This window comes from Bos grunniens, chromosome 5 (assembly GCF_055505025.1).
Source record: "Bos grunniens cultivar Pamir isolate PY7600 chromosome 5, Bosgru_T2T1.0, whole genome shotgun sequence".
In the NCBI taxonomy this organism is placed as follows: Eukaryota; Metazoa; Chordata; class Mammalia; order Artiodactyla; family Bovidae; genus Bos; species Bos grunniens.
The window spans coordinates 44,475,654-44,484,478 of NC_141169.1; the positions used below are offsets into that span (position 1 = coordinate 44,475,654).

At 44.0% G+C, this 8,825-nt stretch overlaps 1 protein-coding gene and 1 long non-coding RNA gene across 18 annotated transcripts in view; one reads left to right on the forward strand and one right to left on the reverse strand.

Moving 5' to 3' along the window:
• Window positions 1-3,876, reverse strand: part of RAB3IP (RAB3A interacting protein) — a 56,947-nt gene extending 53,071 nt beyond the window's left edge. For 3 of the 17 annotated variants that reach the window (XR_015163783.1, XR_015163778.1, XM_086399995.1), the window contains exon 1: window positions 3,525-3,876. The gene's annotated coding sequence lies outside the window, so the exon portion shown is untranslated. Of the gene's footprint in view, window positions 1-2,687 lie in introns of all 17 variants that reach the window. The other 14 variants (XR_015163781.1, XM_086400005.1, XM_086399999.1 and 11 more) reach the window with 9 other exon arrangements.
• LOC147371825 (uncharacterized) lies at window positions 3,788-7,583 on the forward strand. The gene is made up of 2 exons (XR_015163785.1): window positions 3,788-4,021; window positions 7,430-7,583. It is a non-coding gene; the product is annotated as an uncharacterized LOC147371825 (long non-coding RNA).
• The last annotated feature ends 1,242 nt before the right edge of the window (window positions 7,584-8,825 follow it).

Genomic DNA, 8,825 nt, shown 5'->3' on the forward strand with positions numbered 1-8,825 from the left:
TCCATGGAATTCTCCAGGCCAGAATCCTGGAATGGGCAGCCTTTCCCTTCGCCAGGGCATCTTCCCAACCCAGGGATCAAACCAAAGTCTGCTGCATTGCAGGCAGATTCTTTACCAACTGAGCTATCAGGGAGAGCTAGAAAGGAGTCTTTAAATTTCTTCAGACATTTTCTTTTTAGGATATCAGATGTATTTAAGTAATTTAGTAACCAATTTACCACCCTTCATTGAACTACATCTTGACTTGCACTCTACAGGGCAAAGGTTTGGTGTGAAAGGGTGTACTCCCTCAGATTACCCTCAAAGCTTTCCCTCAACACACAAATATCACTACCAACTACTCCTTCTTTCTTCCCTACTCTCCAACTACTTAAGCACTTTGTCTTACCTGACACTCATTAAAATTACAACACCATATGTATGTGAAGGTACCTTCTAAATTTTGATAAACTTACAAAAAGATATGGCAATGATTACACGGTCTACCTTCCAGACTTCTTACAGTCTTTCCTTTAATCCCCACTGTGACTTGCGAAGTAGACACTCAATGAAATGTCTAATTTAAAAATCTCTGGTGATACACTAAGAATTACTTACACCAATATTAAGTATCTCATAAAAGCTAAATTAAAACCAATTCTTCAGCATTATAATGTACACAGGAAGAAGTAGAGTGGTTAAGAGCATGGACATCAAAGAAAAACTGCCCAACTCCTAATCTAGTCCCCTCATTAATTAGCTTTTGTGACCTTGAGCAAGCTCCATAACCTCTCAGTGCCTCAATCTTCTCAACTATTAAATGGATAAAGTATTACCTAACTCCTAGGTCAATGTGAGAGTAAATGAGTTGGCATAATGCTCAGACCGGAACCTGATTACCCCCTAAGGGCTAGACTCTGTAGTAGTAGCAGCAGTGCTCGCATCACATCATCAGAAAACCTGTTTATTTTTTAACCAGTCTTCTTAGTCACAAAGCTCTTTTTACAGAAGGTGCAGTTCAGGAGTGGAAAGAGCAAGGCTGGTAGGATTTCCATTTGGGCAGTCACACTCAGTGTTTAATCCTGGCTCTGCCATTAGTCAGCTATAGGACTACAGACAACTAAGTAACTAGAGGCAAGTTATTCACCTCTCTGACCCTCGATTTCATGATCTATAAAATGCAATACCACCACCTATACGCCAGGAATGTCCCAAGGACTAGAGAGTCAAGGTACTTGAAGTAACAAGCACAGTGCATGTCACACTGTTGAGCTCTGTTCCCCTTCTCCACGCCCTACACAGAGCATCTCACCTAATTCTCATCCCACCATTATGAAGCTCATATTAGACTGAGCCATATTGAAAACAGCTGAATACTGGCAAACCCCAAACTGTTCAATCTAACACTACCCCCATTTACAAACGGAGAAAATAAGCTCAGAGGTTAAATGATTTCCTCAAGGGCATACACATGATTTAACCAACCGAGCTAAAACTTAAAAAAGATAATTTTTTATAAAAATTGGTTCAATGAGTCCTGCTCAGAAAGGGAGGGGGGAGGGTATACTAATTACAATAATACGTGTAAAACTACTGTAACCTGCACGTTCTTGTTTTGCCATATTAAAAACCAAGATGATGAGCAGATTTCTAAGAATCTTTCCATCTTAAAAACTATTTGCAGTGGACTTCTCTGGTGGTCCAGTGGTTACAATTCCACACTTCCACAGCAGGGGGCACGGGTTCATCCCAGGTCAGGGAAGTTCAACAGGCTGCACTGAAGACAGTCAACACACACACACACAGACACACACACACACAGACACATACCCACACACAGTGTGTCCATGTGTGCTGTAGAAGTTGAGGGTTCAGTGAAAATTAGAGGAAAATAATATTTAAAAAAGCATTAACTACACCAATTCAAAACCTACAACTGGATCTAATTATCAGAAAATTCACAAAGCAGCTGAACATCAAATATTCATCCTGGTGAAAAGTTAGCAGTATTCAATACCACCGATGAGTTCTTTGCCAAATATACCAGAAGAGTTGCAGTCTATGTATGCCCTTTGGTTCTCGAAATAGTGGATATAGAAAAACAAAAACAAAAACAAAAAGACAGAAAAGCTCCCCCCGCAATAGTAAGAAATATACTATTGTAGTAACATTATATAACCGCTAAGTTTATTTCTACATATTCCACAAGGATAGGATTCTATCATACAAACCATACTTGGGGTATGTATCTGTCTAAACATGAAAAGTCCTATCAAAACGCACCACACTAGTAAATAAAACAGCAAGCGGCAACACAAGGCCGCATCAAAGTGGTGAAATCTTTTAACAGTATCAAATATTTACTCTGACTGGTTACAAATCTATTCTTAATGTTTTCTCCACTCTGCCTCCTTTCTCCTTCATATGTCATTCACCATTTTTTCCCCTTAAAATGGCATGAACAACAAAATAAGGATAATGAACAGAAACCGGGTCTTGCAACAGATTTACAATACAACAGTTTTGTTCTAATCCTCTTACTGGCCTCTGCTGCAATTATGTAATCATTTCACGGCAAAAGCTTACAAGGAAGTCTCTTCCCCGACCCTGAAATGAAGCTGGAGGGGTAAACAGAAGTGGGAAACAGGTAGCCTCGGAATTTGCTACATTTCCGCGAAACTAAACTGCATCTTTGGAATCATCATTACCTGAGCGCTCTTAATTTTCAAGACTTTACCCATTAGCCATTACAGACTTTTTTTTTTCTTTTTTAAATCCCATAACTGGCAACTCTTCACGTGCTGCAGATTTCATCTAACACCATCACTTCCCGAGTCCATTAAACTCTCTTTTCCCTGGGCGATCAGAACGAGCTATCCACGCTGGAAGGGTAGTGTAATTACAATTATGTCTGAACAGCTCGCCTCAACTCCCCGAAACAAAAGTCAGGCTGAACTGAGCTATCTCCTAAGGCGCCGGTTCTTGCCCACCAGGTTTCGCCGAAACCTCCCAAGGGTGACCTCTACGCCTTGGCGCCGCGCCCGGCTCGCCGTCTCCTAAGACCCTCGGTCCATGCCTACTGCCTCGCCGGGTCCAGCTCCCGCGCGGCGCCGGCCTCCAGACTTGTTGGCGAAGTCTCTTTACAACCCGCTCCGCAAGCCGGGCCCTCAGCTCCGGCCGCGCGCGCCCCACCGACAGGTAACCTGGGTCTGGCTCCACGCCTCGGGCGCTCAGGACAGCGCAGTTAATGAGTAACGCGCCCGAGGGACGGGGGAGGAGCCGCCGCCGCCCGACGCCCACCAGCGGCCCCAAGGGGCGCCTACATGCCCCCAAGGCGCCAAGCCTCCGCCACCGCCCGCGTCCGCGAGCCCAGAGGAGCGCGCTCGCCGGAGCCAGGACAGCCGGACCGGGTCCCGGCGCGCCGCGCCCTCACCTGCACCTGCCGCGGCCGCCCCTCCAGGCCAGCTCGCGGGAGGCGGGCGCGCGGCCACTGAGGGGGGCGGTGTTCCTCGTCCTGGGCCTCTCCCTCCCGCCGCCGCGCTCACCTGACTAACCTACCACCGCCGCGGCCCGCGCTCAGGGGCGCTCGCAGAGCCGCACACAGCGCACGCCGAAGCACTCTGAGGCGGAGGAGGACGGCTGGCCGACGCCGCTACACTCTAACGCGGTGAATGCACGGCTGGAGGAGCCGCCGAGGGAGCGCGGGACTGCGCCTGCGCCGGGAGCCGGGCCCGGAGCCTGGAGCCGTACGGCCCCGCGGAGGGAAGGCGGGGTTAGGGGCGGGGAGGGGGCGGGGAGGGGGCGGGGCGGGGAGGGGGCGGGGCGGGCGTGGGGCCTGAGGGGCCGACGCGCTCCCGCGCCCCCTGGCGCCAGGCGGGGCTTTCGCAGGTGTTGGGCGCGGGCCCCAGGTGTCTTCGCGGGTGGTTTCCTTGGGAACCAGGGCGAACTGGCGCTGAGCCTTGTTGCCCTGGGCTTAACAGATGGTCTCCGGTTCACGTCGAATTTGTTGGGCTCTCCAGGAGTCGGAAGATGAACCTTCGATGTGAGTTGGGGACCACTGTATCCAACCTGAGACTCGGCACGCATATGTACCTTACAACGTGTGTCAGTGTGTTTGTGTGTGGGCGTGCGTGAGTCTCTGGGGGCATGGGTGGAAGGAAGGGGAGTCTGATAGAACCTAGATCCTAGCATTCCAGCAACTGTTAGAGCATTCGAGAATGTCGTGTCTGTACCTATCTTCTCTCATCCTTCGTGTCAACTTTTATCAAACTTCCACCCCACTTTAGGTCCTCCAGAGAGGAAACATGAAACTACAAACCATGTTTCCGAAAATCTGATCAAAAAGAAGCCGTCACATCAAATATACGTCTCTATGTTTAGTCAAAGAGATACAGGCAGTTTATGCAATATGTATATTGAGTAGGACCCCCATTCTGTGTATTGATTAGCGGCATAAAAGAAGAGTAGGTTATGGGTATAGCTATAGGAATCAGGATTGAGGAATCAGCTTTGAGGTTGGCATCTTCTAGCTGTTGTCAGTGACCTTGAGCTAATTGATCTCTAATAACCCCAGTAAATGGGGATAATCAGACTACCCACCTCAATAAGTCGTTAAGAAATTAAATGTCTTAATATATGTAAAATACTTAGTGTACTTCATGACACAGTGCCTAATATTGTGTATTTGTCTAAGTAGCTAAGTCGTGTCAGACTCTTGAGACTCCATGGAATGTAGCCTGCCAGGCTCCTCTGTCCATGGGATTTTTCCAGGCAAGAATACTGGAGTGGGTTGCCATTTTCTTCTCCAGGGGATCTTCCCGACCCAGGGATTGAACCAGGGTCTCCTGCATTGCAGGCAGATTCTTTACCAATTGAGCTAGACAAGTGTGTAATGAATATTATCTATTAATAACATTATTACTGTTATCATCCACCTATAATAAAAACAAACCTCGAAAGTCATTATTTACTCTTTTGTACTCCATCTCCAATTTATCAAGTCTTACCTATTCTAATTCAGAAACAATTCTTAAATCTACCCCATCTCTTATTTACTAGGAGTAGACATGATCTCCCTCATTAGGGAGGTCTGTTCTCCCTGACTCCACTACTCTCCCTTACACCATGTAATTCATTTATCAAATGTTTATTGTGTTCAATCTGTGTACCTACTACTAGACTTGGGAAGAGAGAAACCATTACACACAATCTCCATCATCCAAGGACTCAAACATAGTGAAGAAAACAAATATGTCAATAATAACTAAGTGAAATAAATAACTGCAACAGAAAGTAGTCTTTCCATGAAAATGTGTTATTTAAGAAATTTTTCTGGTGGCCAATAACATAAATCCATTCAAAGTATAAGCAGAATGGGAGGAATTACTTTAAGGATATAAAGATTGCTCTCTGAATCCATGGGTAGGGATGAAAGAAGGCTTGGGAATAGTCTGAAAACTGGGACTGAAATGTTGTGGAGAAGCTAGGAGGTCCCCTCATTGTGCTTCATCTCTCTTTCTCTTCCCTCTTACTGCAGATTATTTATGTACCTGGTATAGAGAAGCAATAAATAAATATTTGTTTAGTGGATGGCAATTTATGTAACTGAGAAGTAAACTGGACCCAAAGCCAATTCTCAAAACATTTCCTTATAAGTAGGTAACATGTTAAAATGACTCTTTTGTAGGGGATCATACAGTTTAGAGTCTAAGTCCTTTTAGACTTTTATCAGCCCTTTCTCTCAGCTCTCTGATTTTTTCAGTTGCCTATTCCAACATCAGAAAAAGGATGTAAGATACACAGTTGTCCATAACTGATTGCATGAGAGATACATTTGAGACAACTGTTTTATACATGAGTTGTGAAAGCAAATTTTTATGTGATACAAGTACTGGCCCACAAGTAAATATTTTGCTAGACAAGGAAATGATAGACTACTTTCTGTTGCAGTTAAAAACTAATAAATTAAAAAAAGAATAAATAAAGAGAAAAAATTCAAAATAACAAACTTAAAATGTATTCCTCTCATGTAGATTTGCACAGTGCAGAGTTGATATGGTGGCTCTCTGATCAACATGGACACAGGCTTCTTCTATCACATGGCTTCACTATCCTGAAGCTTCAGCTTCTACCATCAAGTAGGCTGCTCAAGCTCCACCCATCACCTCCTTATTCCAAGCAGTGGAAAAGCAACAGAGGCTAAAAAGAACACCCCTCTACTTAAAAACACTTGCAGAAGTTGTGTACATCACTGTACTTACACCTTACTGGTCAGCACTCAACTATAAGTGATGTTGAAACATACAGTTTCTATTGAATGGGCATGTGCCCAGCTAGAAATCAGTGGTTCTAGTAATAAAAAAAAAAAAAACAGGGAACAGATATTGGAGACAATTAGCAATATCTGGTTCATCATTCCGTATCAGACTTAGGATGAGAGAAATGGTGTTGAGGGAACATATAAATAGAGCAAAGGCATTGTAAGGAAAACATGATGTGATGAACACTGTACCTAGGACAGGTGCAGGTAGATAGATAAGCCTGGAAATATGTAGAATCCAGTTGTGGAAGATCTTAAATGCCAGACTGAGGAATATAGAATTTGGTTCAGTAATCAGAAGAGAATTTCTGAAAGATGTTGAGCTGGAGAGTGAAATGATCAAACCACTGCTTTAGGAAGAGTAATGTGGTGGCAATGCCTGGAATGTACTTGGTGGGGGTGGGGGAGGTGATGAGAGGCAAGGAAAATAGATAGAAACTATGGAGAATAAAATGGCAACCCACTCCAGTATTCTTGCCTGGAGAATCCCAGGGACGGGGGAGCCTGGTGGGCTGCTGTCTATGGGGTCACACAGAGTCGGACACGACTGAAGTGACTTAGCAGCAGCATTAGGAGATAGTAAGTGCCTATACTGCAGTAAAAATGTGAAAGGATGAATTTCAAAGAATGATTTGTCAAATGCAACAATCGAGTAGATGTCCTCTCTCTCTCTCTCACCTTCCCTCTCTCCTCCTCCTTCTCAAAAGTTCAGAATCATTCTACCTATTTGAGATCAGCACAATGATTTTATTTGGGAAAGTACCCTTCCACCATGTTCAGTCCAAGTGACCCATGTAAAACTGAATTCCCCACCCCTACTTTCAGGGTGAGTATGTGACCCAGGCTTTACCAGTCAGAGAATCTTCTTGATCTCTGTGATTAGCTCATGATAAGCAAATGACTCAAGCAGGGCTAATAAAAAGTCAATTCTGAGAGTTTTGGGAAATTTTGGGGAAAAGTGAATCTCTCTCTGAGAATTGCTGAGACCATTAAATGTAAGCCTGGGACTACCAGCAGTGATCTTGCCACCCAATGGAGAACATGCTTGAGAATGGAACTAATGGGGAAAAGGCAGAACTGAGAGATGAGAAAAGTGAGAGTGGGTCCTGATGACATTATTTCACTTCCTAGGTCAAGCTGTGACTGAAGCTGGAGACCCTGAACTTTTCAGTCATATGAGCCAGTAATTTTCTCTTTGCTTAAGCCAACTTGTATTGTGTTTTCTGCCACTTGCAAATGAATATACAGAAATAAAGGCAAGCATAATAATTCCAAGCCTTAAAAAGAGTACCATCTACCTTTGTCATACATAGTATTAAAAGACCTGGCTCTAATAAGTTTTACCTGTTCCAAAAAACCAAATCTACATTCAAAGAGAAGATGTGCTATACAGCTGGGAATGTTCACAATACTATGAAAGCTCTGAAAGTAATTTGAGTCATAAAATATGGGAGCTGGAGGAGAATATTAATTCATCTCACCTCCTCACCTGTTTTCACAAACGAGGAAACTGAGACTTAGAAATATGAGATTTATGTAAAGTCACAGAGCTAATATATGCTGGTCTTCAACCCAGGTCTTTGGAATAGTAGTCTATATATTTTTGGAATACTAGTCTACTACTCATTGTATCATTCTGACACTTCAAAACAGGACATCTAAAAAGCTTTCAAATACATTTGAAACACATGTATTACTAATGAAGTAATGTTCCCAGTTCCCATGAAGCAACAGTTTTGAAAGGATAATATTCAGTTTGAAAGCCTGGGGGTGCTGATGATATTCACCATATTCTTGTGAGGGTAGGTAGTCTTTCTGCACAAGGTTACTGTGACTCATGCCATTATACAAGTAAGAGAAACCAACCATGCTGTGTTGACCATTAATACTGGACCTGTGTAGTTGCCTGAGCCAAAATCAGCCCTGTGTGTTTTGATTGGATACAAGGAAGGTCAACCTTCAACAGCATTTTGTTAAGTGATATAAACCCAGTCAATACCCTTCACTTTGACAATATAAACTTGAAAATAAGTATACATAGGGAGAGTGATTATACAAACTCAACTGGTACCCCAAGCAGAATAAACTATCCTTTATGAGGCCTATTCAGTTCACTCGCTCAGTCGTGTCTGACTCTTTGCAACCCCATGAACTGAAACACGCCAGGCCTCCCGGTCCATCACCAACTCCTGGAGTCAACCCAAACCCAAGTCCATCGAGTTGGTGAATCCATCCAACCATCTCATCCTCTGTTGTCCCCTTCTCCTCCTGCCCTCAATCTTTCCCAGCATCAGGGTCTTTTCAAATGAGTCAGCTCTTCACGTCAGGTGGCCAAAGTATTGGAGTTTCAGGTTCAACATCATTCCTTCCAAAGAACACCCAGGACTGATCTCCTTTAGGATAGACTGATTGGATCTCCTTGCAGTCCAAGGGACAGACTCTCAAGAGTCTTCTTCAGCACCAAATTTCAAAAGCATTAATTCTTCAGGGCTCAGCTTTCTTTATAGTCCAACTCTCACATCCATAC